Source organism: Monodon monoceros, unplaced genomic scaffold, assembly GCF_005190385.1.
Source record: "Monodon monoceros isolate NGI ecotype Baffin Bay Population unplaced genomic scaffold, NGI_Narwhal_1 Super_Scaffold_3, whole genome shotgun sequence".
NCBI classification, from domain to species: domain Eukaryota; kingdom Metazoa; phylum Chordata; class Mammalia; order Artiodactyla; family Monodontidae; genus Monodon; species Monodon monoceros.
Genome location: NW_021703780.1, coordinates 37,712,692 through 37,728,857, shown reverse-complemented (window position 1 = coordinate 37,728,857; position 16,166 = coordinate 37,712,692). Strand labels below are relative to the sequence as shown.

The window sequence follows — 16,166 nt, the reverse complement described above, 5'->3', positions numbered from 1 at the left end:
GGCTCGAACCCCTGTCCCCTGCATTGGCAGGCCAATTCTTAACCACTGCGCCACCAGGGAAGTCCCTGTTTAACTTTTAAAGAAATCTCTAAACTGTTTTCCAAAGAGGTTGTACATTTTACATTCCCACCAGCATTGTATGAGAGTTCCAATTACTTCATATCCTCACCAACATTTAGTATGGACAGGCTTTTTAATTTTAACCATTCTAATGGGGGGATTACCTAATGATTTTAACAGCAGTTCACAATATTTGCTTGAATCAAATTCATTAGAGCTTGCAAAATGCTGATTTATTATTTCTGCATTGATTAGCTGGCATTCTTTAGTAAAACAGACCTTTCTCTCATAAACTGAGTTACCCTAAATATAGGGCCCATTAGAAAGGAGGTTAAATGTTTAATTCCTTCCCTTTAATTGCCAGTTTTCAAAACAAAGAGTTATTTTAATTCTTACATACCTTTTTTTTTTACATACCTTTTCGATTCAAGTAGGTCATTCTTGTTTTCCTATTTTGCAATATGAAAGATATGACTATGAGACTCAAAAGAGCTTAAGGAAATTGCTTAAGGTCTCAATCTCAGCCAACAATCAAAAATCCTGATAAGAGTTTGCTTCTAAAATAAAAGTCTTGGTTGCCAAAGTACTTTGAAGACTCATCACAGTATGCCTGTACTGGGCGCCTGCTTCCTAGTAACGTGCTCAGATTTACTGAGAAACATCTCATCTCCCCACCATTAACTCCTTCCCTGACAGCAGGGTCATTACCCTGAGTGTCTCACGGGCTGTTGTGCTGCCCTTCCCAGCACCTGCTGGCGTGAGGCGGAAGCTGAACACTGGCGCAACAGGCCTGGAATACTTTCCTTTGCCGGGAAAGACCCTTCACTGACTTCTGTCTGAGCAGGCTGCTTTTCTTTCAGAAATTAGAATTAATTAGGGCTGACCTCCTGGGCTCTTTTCCGAGCAAGGATGGGGCAGAAAGTAGCAAGTGGCAGAAAAGCCAGGAACCTGAAAGTGGGTTTAGATGGTGGAGTCAGTAAGGGACACAGAAGTTAAGGGGTAGATGGAGTGACTGACGTTCAGCTGGAAGGCTCTAGAGCAGAGGTAGCAGTTGCTAAAATGTTCAAATACATCTGTGTTCTTCCATAAACAGCTGCTGCTCTGTGAACTCCCCACCCACACCCCAGTGCCTGTCTTCTTCCCACCTTGACACCCAGTCTCTTCTCTCATAACCCTCCCATGACTGTTTTGATTAGCTAGGGTCCAGGCTGAACTATGGTTAAATATTTTGAATAACTGCCCTGGGTGTGGACACAAAATGGATTGGAATTCTCACTGGTGTGACCTGGCACCTATACTCTAACTTGAACATGAACGTGGTGTTGTCAACCACTGTTGAGACAGCCTAGATGCTGCCTACCCTTGGGGTCATGCACTCGTGGGTACTGGGTTGTGAGGTCACATGTATTTCTTACTCTTGGGATCAAAAGTTTGAAAAACCCAAACTAGGGCATACCAGGCAAAGGAGGCTGAATGCAGAGGTACACAGCTTGTTTCTGGAAAGGAAAGACAAGATGACTAGGCGGCAGGCCAGGCCGGAATGAAGGCTGTGTGACTCACGGTCAATCAAGAGTGGCCAGGAAGCAGTGAGAGTCAGATGTGGGGCACAGGATGGAAAGATAGTGAATTGGAGGTCTGAAGTACATTAGGGATAAAAGAAGGAAGCATGTGTATTGGATGTATGGTTCAGGCATGAAGGAATAATCACCCCACCAAAGATAAAGCAAAGAACTTAAGTCCTGAAAGTAGAGGAGGTTCCTCATGGACAGACACATACAGGGAGCCAGGAAGAGACCAGGAAGGAATTCTAAGGGCTCCCTGCATTAGTAGGCAGTGGAGAAAGAAGCACTCTGAAGGGCACTGAGAAGGAGGAGCCAGAGAGCTGGGAACTTGCAAAACTGGGAGGAGACAGAAATGCAAGAGTAAGGGCTTAACAGGATGAAATATAATCAGTCAAGTAAGATAAAGGCCTGAACGGGCCTATAGTTAGTATCCTGACTGCAGGGGCAAGCCTTGCTTGGTAATTCTGAACTCTAGGACCTTGGGCAAGTGACTTAAATTCTTGTGACTCAGTTTTTTAATCTATAAAATGGAGATAATAATAGGAATTCCCTGGCAGTCCAGTGGTTAGGACTCGATGCTTTCACTGCCTTGGGCCGGATTCAATCCCTGGTCAGGGAACTGAGATCCCTCAAGCCATGCGGTGCAGCCAAGAAAAAAAAAAGCAAACATAAAATAGATATAATAAGAACATGTACCTCAGAGAGTTTCAAAAATTAGATGAGAGAGAGAGAGAGAGAGAGAGAGAGAGAGAGAGACTCTGAACCGGGTTTAAAATGTTATTCATGCAACATATAAGCATATGCTAAATTATGATAACTATGGTACCAGCTACCTAAAATTTTTTATACTTTCTGGGCTTGAGTTTCCTTGCATTGGTGTATAAACTCTAGAAACACAGGAAAGAGGAAAGAAAGAAAGACAGCCATGAAGGAGCTGAATAAAGACAAATCTCTTTCTAATCACAGAATTAAGCACACATTAAATGGGGAATTCCCTGGCGGTCCAGTGGTTAGGACTCGGCGCTTCCACTGCTGTGGCCAAAGTTCAATCCCTGGTCAGGGAACTAAGATCCCACAAGCTGTGCAGTGTGGCAAAAAAAAAAAGCACACATTAGAAATTGTGACATTGGCACCTCCACTCTGCCCTCTTCAGTTGCTTTTTGTGGTTGTTTTTGAGACTAAACTTTCTTCCCTGTATTTGTGACTTTCAGAGCACAAGCCAGGGTCACTAAAATAAAGATTTCTCACCCACTAGCTGCACAAGCAATACTTTTATTCTGGCCTGGATCCTTTTCCAGACTTCTTTGTGGGCCCCAGAACCAAATAAGGTAATACACTGAGGCAGGCATGGAAGTTCAGGCGCCACGGAGAGGGGAAGAGGGTGGAGCTGAAATCAGAAAAGGAGGCTCAGGAACTGAGCTGACTCAGGAGGCCGGGCGCAGCGAGGAAGGACCACTGTTCACGTGACACTTTGCTCCTTAGGGTTCCCGGAGGAACGTGGGGAGCTGAAAAAAAACACACACACCCAGAGACATCAAAGGCAGTCTTTCCAAATGGCTAAAATTTCTGAGCATTACTGCTTTCCACTTAAGTTATCACCAGGCTTCAGAGCCAGACTTGGGTTTTGAATCCCATCTCCATCCCTTACAAGCTGTGTCACCTCGGGCAACTTACTAAACCTCTCTGTATCCCAGTTTCCACTTACTTTAAATGCTATAATAGGGCTTCCCTGGTGGCACAGTGGTTAAGCATCCACCGGCTGATGCAGGGGACACAGGTTCGATCCCTGGTCTGGGAAGATCCCACATGCCACGGAGCAACTAAGCCCGTGCGCTACAACTACTGAGCCTGTGCTCTAGAGCCCATGAGCCATGATTACCGAGCCAGTGTGCAGCAACTACCGAAGCCTGCATGCGTAGAGCCCATGCTCAGCAACAGGAGAAGCCACCGCAATGGTAAAGCCCACCTGCCGCAACGAAGAGTAGCCCCCGCTCGCTGCAACCAGAGAAAGCCCACGTGCAGCAATGAAGACCCAATGCAGGCAAAAATAAATAAATAAAAATTTTAAATTTCTAATAAATAAATAAATAAATAAATAAATGGTACAATAGGGAAATTCCCTGGCGGTCCAGTGGTTAAGACTCACGCTTCCACTGCAGGGGGTGCGGGTTTGATCCCTGGTCAGGGCACAACCCTCATGCCACACGGTGCGGCCAAAAAAAAAAAAAATCTAAATGCTACAATTACATTTTATAAATCCTGTAAATTCCAGAGAAAACTACAGAGTGAAAATTATTGTGTGTGCTGTCGGGGGAGCTGCTGCTGCATGTGGAGAAAGGTATTTGGTGGGGGGAGCAGGCGGTGCCAGCGAAATAGAATTACTCACATGCTCTCAGCTAACTCACAAACTTCAGTTGTCATGTGACATATCCCCAGACTAGGAGAAATTAGATAATCAACTGATGAGCATTGGAAAGTAATTATGGACCAATTTAAAATGAAAGTTTTAAACCCAAGTTATTTTGGCTCTTCAGTAAAAAGAACTTTCATTAATTTTCATTAAATGTAATTATAAAAAATTAGACCATACAGAGAAATAAACAGCCAAAAAAAGAGAAATCTTCATCTTACCACCTAGAGGTAAATGCTATTATTCTGGTATATAAGCTTTCCTACTATTTCTCTGAGTCTATACGTGTGTGTGTGTGTGTGTGTGTGTGTGTGCGCGCACGTGTGTGTGTGTATGTATATAGGGCATATGCACACACGTATAATACTTATATATTTGAAAAATAAATCATACCTGCATTGTTCTGTAACCTGCGTGGGTTTCTGTGGGGGTTATTTGGTGGTGGTTGTGCGGGGAGAGTGTTAAGAATAGTTGTGAATCCTCTTAAAGTCCACTATGTGGCCACCAGCCTTCTCAGTTTCCTTACACACATAACTCCTCTTTGCTGATTCAGTGTTTCCCAACCTTTTTGATTCTGTAACACACTTTAAGAGGACTAAACTTTCCCAGGACACAGCATGGTGAATGAAAGGAAGTATAACCTGAATAGAGCCATAAACTATAACCTGAAATGAACAGGTTATAGTTCATAAATGAACACATTATAACCTCATTTGCTGGCCCTGCCCCTTAAAGTTTAAAACAAAAACAAACAATGAAAGCTCATGAAGCAAGCTACAGAATTTTATCTGGAGAATAAAGCTTTATCTGGGTATATTTGTAATTTAAATTCTGAAATATGTGGCAAGCAATCAGCAGCAATCTAGACATCCTAGGGAATGTACATCAACTATACTTCAATAAAAATAAAAATAATAAAAATAAAATAAAGTAAGGGACTTCCCTGGTGGCGCAGTGGTTAAGACTCCGCGCTCCCAATGCAGGGGGACCGGGTTCGATCCCTGGTCAGGGAACTAGATCCACATGCATGCCGCAACTAAGAGTTCGCATGCCACAATTAAGGAGCTGGTGAGCCACAACTAAGGAGCCTGCAAGCTGCAACTAAGGAGCCCCCATGCTGCAACTAAGACCCAATGCAACCAAATAATAAATAAATAAATATTTTTTAAAAAATGAAAAACAAAATAAAATAAAGTAAAAGACATGCTAGGGAAGGCTGAAAAGAGACCAGGAGCAGGAGGTGCAATTCTGGGGTTCCCTACCTTCCAACCTCCCTTTGCTCTAAGATCAAGGCTGGAAAGATTGCAGCAGAGCCTCTGGGCAAGTGTGGCGAGGGCTGGGAATGAGAGCTTTACACTCATTTTTGATGAACATTTATCATCTTTTACGTGTCAGGCTGGCTTCAGGCTTGTGACAGGAAGGGATCTTGTGGCTGAGAAGAGGTTTAGGAAGAAGCTGGGAGCCAGCCTGTCTCTTCCAAGTTACATGAATATAAATGTTCTGTAAATTTTCTATAAAATGCTACACCATTTTGATATCATCAACAGCATAATTATTCTTTTTCTTTCTCGTCTTGCTCTCCTCTTGCGGATTCTCTCCTTTTCTTTTCCTTTTTTTTTTTGACCTTTTTTTAAGTTTTTTTGATGTGGACCACTTTTTAAAAAATAAATTTATTTATTATTTATTTTTGGCTGCATTGGGTCTTGCTGCGTGCAGGCTTTCTCTAGTCGAGGTGAGCGGGGACTACTCTTCATTGTGGTGCACGGGCTTCTCATTGCGGTGGCTTCTTTTGTTGCGGAGCATGGGCTCTAGGCGTGTGGGCTTCAGTAGTTGCAGCACGTAGGATCAGTAGTTGGGGCCCGCGTGCTCTAGGGCGCAGGCTCAGTAGTTGTGGTGCACAGGGCCTACTTGCTCCGTGGCATGTGGAATCCTCCGGGACCAGGGCTCGAACCCGTGTCTCCTGCATTGGCAGGCAGACTCTCAACCACTGCACCACCAGGGAAACCCCACCTGCACTTTTGAACACAGAGCTACAAATGTAGGAGTTCCCACAATCCCCGTAGGTTTGATATTCACCAGAATGACTCACAGAACTCAAGAAACCACTATACTTGCTGTTCCATTTTTATCATAAAGGATACAGATCAGGAACAGCCAAATAGACAAATGCACTAGGCAAGGTCTGGGAGGGTCCCCGACACAGTACTTCTGTGCCTTCTCCTCGTAGAATCAGGGTGCATCACCCCTCCAGCATATCAACGTTTTCACCAGCCAGGAAGCTCCACTGAGCTTCAGTCCATGGTGTTTAATGGGAGTGTCATTGCATAGGCTAGATTGATTAAATCAATGGCTCCATGATTGAATTCAATCTCCAGCTCCTCTCCTCTCTCCAGAGATTGGGATGGCTCAAAGCCCCAACCCTCTAATCATGTGGTTGCTCAGGAAATTCCAAGGGTTTTAGAAGCTCAGTGCCAGGAACCTGGGACAAAGACCAGACAAATTATTTTTCACACAACAGTTGCCTTTTCACTTTCTTAAAGAGCACTTTCTTAATGCTCTTTATTGCACAAACATTTTTAATTTTGATAAAGTTCAACTTTATTTTTTCTTTTGTTGCTTGTGCTTTTGGTGCCATATCTAGGAATCCATTGTCAAATCCAAGGTCATGAAGATTTGCGCCTATGTTTCACTGTAAGAGTTTTATGGTTTTAGATCTAATACTTCGGTGGTTGATGCATTTGCAGTTAATTTTTGTATATGGTATGAGGTAGGGGTTCAACTTCACTTTGTTTTTCATGTGGATATCAGTTGTCACAACACCATTTGTTTTGAAGAGACTATTCTTTCCCCATTGAAAAGTCTTGGCCTGTGGCCCTTGTCAAAAATCAATTGATTATAGATGCATGAGTTTATTTCTGGACTCTCAATTCTATTCCAATCATCTATATGTCTATCCTTATGCTAGTACCACAATGTATTGATTACTATAACTTTGTAGTAAGTTTTGAAATTGGGAACTGTGAGTCCTCCAAATTTTTTCTTATTTCTCAATATTAATTTTGGCTTTTCCACTTCTGCATAAAGTCTCTTGGAATTTTGGTAGGGATTGCACTGAATCTGTAGATTGCTTTGTGTACTACTGCATATCTTAACGATATTAAGTCTTCTAATCCATGAACAGGGGATATCTTTCTTGTTACAATTTTAAGTCTGCTATGATACACCTTTGAAATATTTCAGAGAATTAAATGTACTGAATGTACAAATGTTGCTTGATACATTTAAAGGAATGAAATCAGTCAAGTGTGTAAATAAAGTTAATTGTTTAGGGAAATTCTGCTTAACTTCTGATTCTATTAAAGATTTATCTAAGGACAGTGGGAATTATTATTTTTAGAAATTTATTTTTAATTTATTTATTACTTTTGGCTGTGTTGGGTCTTGGTTGCTGTGCTGCGGGCTTTCTCTAGTTGCGGCAAGTGGGGGGCTACTCTTCGTTGTGGTTCCCAGGCTTCTTATTGCGGTGGCTTCTCTTGCAGAGCATGGGTTCTAGGCACGCGGGCTTCAGTAGTTGTGGCGCACGGGCTTAGTTGCTTGCTCCACGGCATGTGGGATCTTCCCGGACCCGGGCTCGAACCCATGTCCCCTGCATCGGCAGGCGGATTCTTAACCACTGCGCCACCAGGGAAGCCCGGAATTATTGATCTTACTTTAAAAATTAGGTTCTTAGAAAATAAAATAACAATGATTGGAAATTTACCTTAACCTTACAGAAAGAACTGGATTTCAGAATTTGAAACTTCGATAAATTTAATATTAATCAAAACACTAGAATCAATCATTATTCCTTTCCAGGCACAAGAACACTACTCAGAAAATAAAAAGTCCAGGGAGGGAATTCCCTGGTGGTCCAGTGATTAGGACTCCGTGCTTCCAGTGCAGGGTGCACTGGTTTGATCCCTGGTTGGGGAACTAAGATCCCGCAAACTGCTCAGCACAGCTAAATAAAGAAAAGAAAAGAAAAGAAAAGAAATCACACATAAGTACGCCTCTTACTCATAAGTATACCTCCTAAAGATTCCTAACCACCGTTAGATATTCCCCCAATATCCCACCTCTCAGAAGTGATGAACGTTAACTTTTGAAGGAGGGGGGGAAAATCTCCTGAGTGCACATACTTCTAACATACCATTATAGCAGCTCTCTGAGCCTTCCAGAGAGAAATATAATAAGTACTCAATTAATGTTTATTGACTGAATGAAAGTGATTGATTCAGCTTTGCTTCACTGAAAGCACTTAGTAGGCACTTTGTAAACACTTGTTGATATACAAATAAATACACGTATAACATGGACATTTTACATATTAATGAAATTTCAAAATTATTCCTCACTTTGTGCTTCAACCACACTGGCGTATTTTTTTTTTAATTCCTCTAACTTACTACAGGAACTTTACATATTCTGTACCCTCTTCCAGGAACATTCTCTCACTGCTCTCACAAACTTTGCCAGATATCTCCGGCTTCTGCTAAATCATCACTTCCTCCAGGAAGCCTTCTTTGGTTTACCTAATCAGGCCAATCTTTCCTATGACATGTTCTTAAGACACCATTTCCCTTTTCAGACCATTTTCTACATAAATAATTTCACAACCACTTGTGAGATTCTTTTTTCTAATTCCCCTCTATGTTGGAACTTAGCCCCATGATGGTAGTCTGAGACTCTGTTTTGGCTTACTACTTTTTCCTCCAAATCCATCTCAGTGTTTGGACAATAGAAGGCACCTAACAAATACTTCTTGACTGAATGAATGATTGTTAAATATGTGATATGATCTAAAAAACTGTTTCAGGGAATAATATAAAAATACCTAAAAGGTGGTACCTCAAAGGATCAAGGCAATTAGGTTTAAAAAAAAAATTTAAGGGCTTCCCTGGTGGCACAGAGGTTAAGAATCCACTTGCCAACGCAGGGGACACAGGTTCCAGCCCTGGTCTGGGAAGATCCCACATGCTGCAGAGCAACTAAGCCCATGTGCCACAACTACTGAGCCTGTGCTCTAGAGCCCGCAAGCCACAACTGCTGAAGCCTATGCGCCTAGAGCCTGTGCTCCACAACAAGAGAAGCCATTGCAATGAGAAGCCCGCGCACTGCAACGAAGAGTAGCTCCTGCTCGCCGCAACTAGAGAAAGCCCGCGTGCAGCAACGAAGACCCAACACAGCCAAAAATAAAATAAATTTTAAAAAATAAATAAATTAAAAACAAAAGCTTTAAACTATGTGATTTGCAGAAACACTATTTTCACATAGTTGTCCTGGATATAGAATTAAAACGAGTTTTTAAATGATTATTTGTTGGAATTGTGTGAGGTTATTTTCCATTTGTCCCTGTAGATCAACACTGTCCAACAGATATGTGAGCCACACATGTAATTTTAAGTGCTCTAGTAGCCACAGTCAAAAAGTATAAAGAAGGCTTCCCTGGTGGTGCAGTGGTTGAGAGTCTGCCTGCCGATCGATGCAGAGGACACAGGTTCGTGCCCCGGTCCGGGAAGATCCCACATGCCGCGGAGCGGCTGGGCCCGTGAGCCATGGCCGCTGAGCCTGCGCGTCCGGAGCCTGTGCTCCGCAACGGGAGAGGCCACAACAGTGAGAGGCCCGTGTACCGCCAAAAATTAATCTGTTTCTTTATATATCTTTTTTTTTTTTGGCTGCACCGCTTGGCTTGTGGGATTTTATTTCCCCAACCAGGGATTGAACCCGGGCCCTTGGCAGTGACAGCGCAGAGTCCTAACAGATGAATTTAACTGTAATAATATAGTTTATTTAACCCAGTACATAAAAAATAATTTCAACATGTAATCAATATAAACATTATATTCTTTTTTAATACCCAGTGTTTGAAATCCAGCATGTATTTTACATTTACAATACATCTCAATTTGGACTCAAATAACCAACCACATGAGCCTAGTGGTGGTTGTATTGGACAATACAACCCTAGATCAATTCCCAGTCTTTGCTTTCCTCTGTGCCCTGGGAGGCTGACTTGGGCTTGCATCACCCAGCTCTCTTGCCCTCAGTTTTCCAGATAGCTTTGGGCAATAGAAGGCACCATCAAAAGATGGGACTATAGGAAGAGAAAGTAGTCCAGTTATTTCATCTCTGGTCACCCCCAACCCCTGCCCGAACTGGGCTGCCACGGTTCCTCTACCTAAGGCCATTATGGCCTCTCTTCATAGCTACAGCATTTGTCTGGTTCTGGTAACCCTGCTCCCTTCCATGACCCACTCAGCCTAAGAGCTGCCTCTGGGAGTTCCTCCCTCTTCTGTGGGTTTCCTTAACCCTGCCCATAATTCTATAAATAATTACCTCTTCAGTTAACCATTCGTTGAGTACGTCATCTGCTTCCTACGAAGACACTGACTGAACCAAGTAGTTAAGAAACTATAGGTCTATGCTTTTATTAGATTTTCCTTCATGGATACTGGAAGTCAATCACAATACTGAATGTTTTAATTCTTATACATAGATGTCAATGCCTGGCCATCAGTAATTCTTTTTTCTTAAAAAAAAGAAGCACTCAGGACTTCCCTGGCAGTCCAGTGGTTAAGACACTACGCTTCCAATGCAGGGGGCCCGGGTTTGATCCCCGGTTGGGGAACTAAGATCCCACATGCTACATGCTGTGCAGTGTGTCCAAAAAAAAAAAAAAGAAAAAAGAAAAAAATACAAATCTCGGGGCTTCCCTGGTGGGGCAGTGGTTGAGAGTCCGCCTGCCGAAGCAGGGGACACGGGTTCGTGCCCCGGTCCGAGAAGATCCCACATGCCGCAAAGCGGCTAGGCCCGTGAGCCATGGCTGCTAAGCCTGCGCGTCTGGAGCCTGTGCTCCGCGACGAGAGAGGCCACAACAGTGAGAGGCCCACGTATTGCAAAAAAAAAAAAAAAAATCTGGGAATTCCTTGGCAGTCCAGTGGTTAGGACTTTGCACTTTCACTGCTGAGGTCAGGGGTTCCATCCCTGATCACTTGAACTAGGATCCCGCAAGCTGCACGGCAAGGCCAAAAATTAAAAAATTTAAAAAGCACTTAACCTACTGTATAGCACAGGGAACTATACTCAATATTATGGTTTTTTTAAATTTTTTATTTATTTATTTATTCATTTATTTATTTTCGGCTGCATTGGGTCTTCCTTGCTGTGCGGGCTGTCTCTAGTTGTGGCGAGCAGGGGCTACTCTTAACTGCGGTGCGTGGGCTTCTCATTGCGGTGGCTTCTCTTGTTGCAGAGCACGGGCTCTAGGCGTGTGGGCTTCAGTAGTTGAGGCATGTGGGCTCAGTAGTTGTGGCACACGGGCTTAGTTGCTCCACGGCATGTGGGATCTTCCCTGACCAGGGCTGGAACCTGTGTCTCCTGCATGGGCAGGCAGATTCTTAACCACTGCACCACCAGGGAAGTCCTAGATTTTTTTGTTTTTGGCCATACCGCACACCATGTGGGATCTTAGTTTCCCAACCAGGGATGGAACCCACAACCCCTGCAGTGGAAGGGAGGAGTTTGTTTTTTTTTTAAATTTATTTATTGTTTTGGCTGCGTTGGGTCTTCGTTGCTGTGCATGAGCTTTCTCTAGTTGCAGTGAGGGGGGCTATTCTTCATTGCAGTGCGCGGGCTTCTCATTGTGGTGGCTTCTCTTGTTGCAGAGCATGAGCTCTAGGTGCATGGGCTTCAGTAGCTGCGGCATGCAGGCTCAGTATTTGTGGCTCACGGGCTTAGTTGCTCCGTGGTATGTGGCATCTTCCTGCACCAGGGATCGAACCCATGTCCCCTGCATTGGCAGGTGGATTCTCAACCACTGCGCCACCAGGGAAGCCCCGGAAGGGAGGAGTCTTAACCACTGGATTGCCAGGGAAGTCCTAGAATTTTTAAATTTTTTATTTTATTTTTTGGCTGTGCCACACAGCTTGCCGGAAATCCCTGACCAGGGATTGAACCCAGGCCATCGCTGTGAAAGTGCCAAGTCCTAACCACTGGACCACCAGGGAATTCCTTATACTCAGTATTTTTTAATAAACTATAAAGAAAAAGAATCTGGGGGGACTTCCCTGGTGGTCCAGTAGTTAAGTATCCGCCTTCCAATGAAGGGGACTTGGGTTTGAGCCCTGGTCAGGGAAATAAGATCCCATATGCTGCAGGGCAACTAAGCCCGCGTGACACAGGTACTGAGCTCACGTGCCTCAACTAGAGAGCCCACGTGCAGCAAACTACGCTCTCTGGAGCCCCTGCACCACAATTATAGAGCCCACTCGCCCTGGAGCCCGCGTGCCAGAACTAGAGAGAGAAAACCCGCAAGCCACAACTAAGACCAACGCAGACAAGGAAAATAAAAGTATCTGGAAAAGAATATATGTATACCTACATACCTATATATATATATATAACCGAATCACTGTACTGTACACCTGAAAGTAACACCACACTGTAAATCAACTATACTTCAATTTTTTTTTAATTAAGAAGAAGCACTTAGGGGCTTCCCCGGTGGCACAGTGGTTAAGAATCCACCTGCCATTGCAGGGGACACGGGTTCGATCCCTGGTCCGGGAAGATCCCACATGCCGCGGAGCAACTAAGCCCGTGCACCACAACTACTGAGCCTGCACTCTAGAGCCCGCGAGCCACAACTACTGAGCCCATGCACCACAACTACTGAAGCCCGGATGCCTAGAGCCCATACTCCGTAACAAGAGAAGCCACTGCAATGAGAAGCCCACGCACCACAATGAAGAGTAGCCCCCACTCACCACAACTAGGAAAGCCCGCACACAGCAACAAAGACCCAACGCAGCCAAAAATAACTAAATAAAATAAATAAATTTTTTAAAAAAAGAAAAAAAGAAAAAGCACTTAACAAATTGGTAACAGGTGAATTTTAGAAATGGACAATAACTTAGAGCCATGGTTCTTGACTTGAGGTAGTGAGATGTCAGAGTAATTTCTGTATTTGGAATCCTTCTGTTCATAAGTGACAGGAAAAAAGACCAACTCAAAGTGGCTTAGGCAAATCAGAGGAAGAGGTAGGGAACATGTATGTTCAAACAACTGGGAATCTCAAAAGTGGAATTGGGGTCAGGGCTTCTTAAACAAGAGTTTTAGAGCTCGTTATTCCCCATCTCTCAGCTCTCCCTCTCTTTAGGTTGGGTCCACTGCAGGCTGCTTCCTCCCTACTAGAAGGAGGATGGCTGGCAGGTTCAGGACCCCACTAGTCGGAGGAAAGGAACACACCTCTCTCTGGCTGGCCTAGCAGCAGCGCTGGCAAGATAGCTAATAGTTCATGGAATTAATACTGTACATCAATAATTACTGCTGCTCTTATAAATTTATATGGGCATTTTTGGCAGTGTACAACTTACAGTCTTAAATTGGAAGGGTTTCTGTAAAAAAGATAATAGATTATGGCTATAATGCAGCTAATACAGAACCTGATGATAAAAAGTTAGCCCCAGGAAGTTATCCTTAGAGTTCAAATTTGCAATCACTTTAACCAGAAGCCCTAGCACAATTTTATGGCTTGTAAAAAATATGGAAAATGAAAATTGTTAAAAATCTTACATTCTACACTTAGATTGTGGCTATTTAAAATTCTAAAATTACTGTAATTTCTAAAGTTACAAGTCCCGTTAGCTGACAGGTCTGATTGGATTAGTCATCCATTCCTGAACTAATGGGGGTGGGGCAGGCCACTAAGAACCAGGATGATTTAATTAACTAGGGGTGCTCATGTCTCTACCCCTAAAAAAGTGGGGTGTAGGACCCAACCACACCTAAATCAATAACGTGGTCTACTGTGAGAATGGTAGTTCCTCAGAGAAAATCAAAGGATGTTTGTTTACTACCACATATGATCCCCATTCTTTGTCTAAGAAATTCTGCTATGTCCCGTTGAAGCTTCCTATGGTTCTAGGGTCTAGACAAGAGTGGTTGATGGTCGAATAAATTTAAAGGAACATTAAAATATTCCATAATTTAAATGGATAATTCACTTGGCTGCAGTTACTAGAAGATAGAAAGTGTGTGTGGATGGCCAGAGGAGGTTCAAAACGTATTTGAGAATGCAGTTGGAGGGATTAAGAGTGCTCCATTGAGGACTGCCCTGGTGGCACAGTGGTTAAGAAACCGTCTGCCAATGCAGGGTTCGATCCCTGGTCTGGGAAGATCCCACATGCCGCGGAGCAACTAAGCCCGTGCACCACGACTACTGAGCCTGCTCCCTAGAGCCCAAGAGCCACAATTACTGAGCCCGTGTGCCAGAACTACTGAGCCCACACGCTGCAACTACTGAAGCCCACGCGCCTAGAGCCCGTGCTCTGCAACAAGAGAAGCCACCACAATGCGAAGCCCGCGCACAGCAACAAAGAGTAGCCCCTGCTCGCTGCAACTAGAGAAAGCCCGTGTACAGCAACAAAGATGCAACACAGCCAAAAATAAAATATAATAAGTTAAAAAAAAAGAGTGCTCCATTGAAAGATGCATGCTAGACTAGCATTATATGCACAAACAACAACAACAAAAACAGGAAAAATGGTGGGAAAGAATGGGGTACTTTGGGATACTAAAGAATGAGATGTGAAAAGAACACAGAATTTTTTTGAGCAAACATTGTGCCAGCTTATTTACATACATAATTTCTTTTAATTAATTAAATAATTAAACAAATAAGTTTTGATCACCTGCTGTGTGTCAGGCTTGTTTCCAGGCCCTGGGGATGCACGTGTGACCGCAATAGACCAAAGTTGAAGTTCCTGTGAGGGTAGACAGCACATAACAACCCTGCATTGATGTAATTATCCCATTTTACAGAGAAGAAAGTAATCTTGAGAGAGGGTAAGGGACTCTTCTCCAGACACTTTAGCAGTAAGTAGCAGCAGTACTGTGGTCCAAATCTAGGACTGTCTGACTTCAAAAAGGCTTCGCTTTGATAGAAGGAAATAAAAAGAGGAGAAAAACTTACAGAGCAGGAGGGGAGCAAATATAAGTGAGCCAGAAGAGAAAAACAATTACAGAAGGAAAGAAAAGTAAGACGAGAAACAGAAAGGTTTTGCTAGAATCCCTCACCTGGGAAACACCCCAGGGTAAGGCCAGCTCAGGGCCTGGCTCAACAACTGCAGTTCCCATTCCCCCTCTTACCTTGGGAGTATGAAATCCCCATTTTACAGGTGTGAAAACTAAGGCTCAGAGGCATTAAATCTTTGTATTTTTCCCCCACTATGGATAAATCTTTTACAGGCACAATAAGAGAATATCTGGGAGAAACAAAACAAGTAAATAATTGGTATATCTTTCAGCTAATGGTGGAAAAATACAAGTTATCGCTTCTCTTGAGAGCAGATTTAAGTAAGTTTTAGCAATAAGTCAGACTTCACAGAAAGAGGGTAGGGAACACCAGCAAAACTGAACTCACTGTTCCGGCGAAGGAGATTTTGGTGATTTTTCTGACACCATCGCGGTATTTCTCTCCCAATAGTTAATCTTGTGGCTCGGTTTTTTTTAGGTGAAGTGGGAAACAGAGGAAGGTGTGAGTGACCCATGGACCCCACCCCTGCCCCCGGTGCGGGGGTGGGGTGCTGAATTTAAATTCAGTCTTCTTCAGGAACTTCCTTGTACTTCTACTTGCTAAAGGTGACAGTTTCCGCATGGCCTGACCGGTCGGTCTCATTTGCGTTTGCGTTTCTATTAAACATTTCAAGAGTCCAGGATGAAGCCAAATCCTGCAGTTTGGGTGAGGGGTGGGAAACCAGCCAGAGTTCGGCGGACTTTCCAGGTTTGGGCTTTTCCCTAAGTGTGGGACCCCGGTGGGCACAATCTGGTGACAGCTCGCTCACAAACAGCTCCTTGACCTTGGGAGCAATTCCGAAGCACGTTTGTAAACGTGACGGTCTTAGTTCCAGCCTCACCGCTCACGAGGATGAAGTAATCAGTGAATTCATCTAATACTTTAAACTTATTAGGAGCAAAACGCTCTATCAGTGTTTGGGAGTGACGGCGGAAGTGTTATTAAACTCCAGCCTATTTGGATGTGAGGGACAGGGGACTGAGAATAACTCAGAGGTCAGCAGCTGGGGAATTACACCCGA

At 43.6% G+C, this 16,166-nt stretch overlaps 1 long non-coding RNA gene across 2 annotated transcripts; it reads right to left on the bottom strand.

The window, feature by feature from the left end:
* Positions 1–2,884: 2,884 nt before the first annotated feature.
* Positions 2,885–15,753, bottom strand: LOC114907958. 2 transcript variants are annotated; one of them, XR_003796822.1, is made up of 3 exons: positions 15,494–15,753; positions 14,763–14,834; positions 2,885–3,127 (listed from the first exon to the last, which is right to left on the bottom strand). It is a non-coding gene; the product is annotated as an uncharacterized LOC114907958 (long non-coding RNA). The 2 variants fall into 2 exon arrangements; XR_003796823.1 differs by lacking the exon at positions 2,885–3,127 and adding an exon at positions 7,838–8,032.
* Positions 15,754–16,166: the final 413 nt, after the last annotated feature.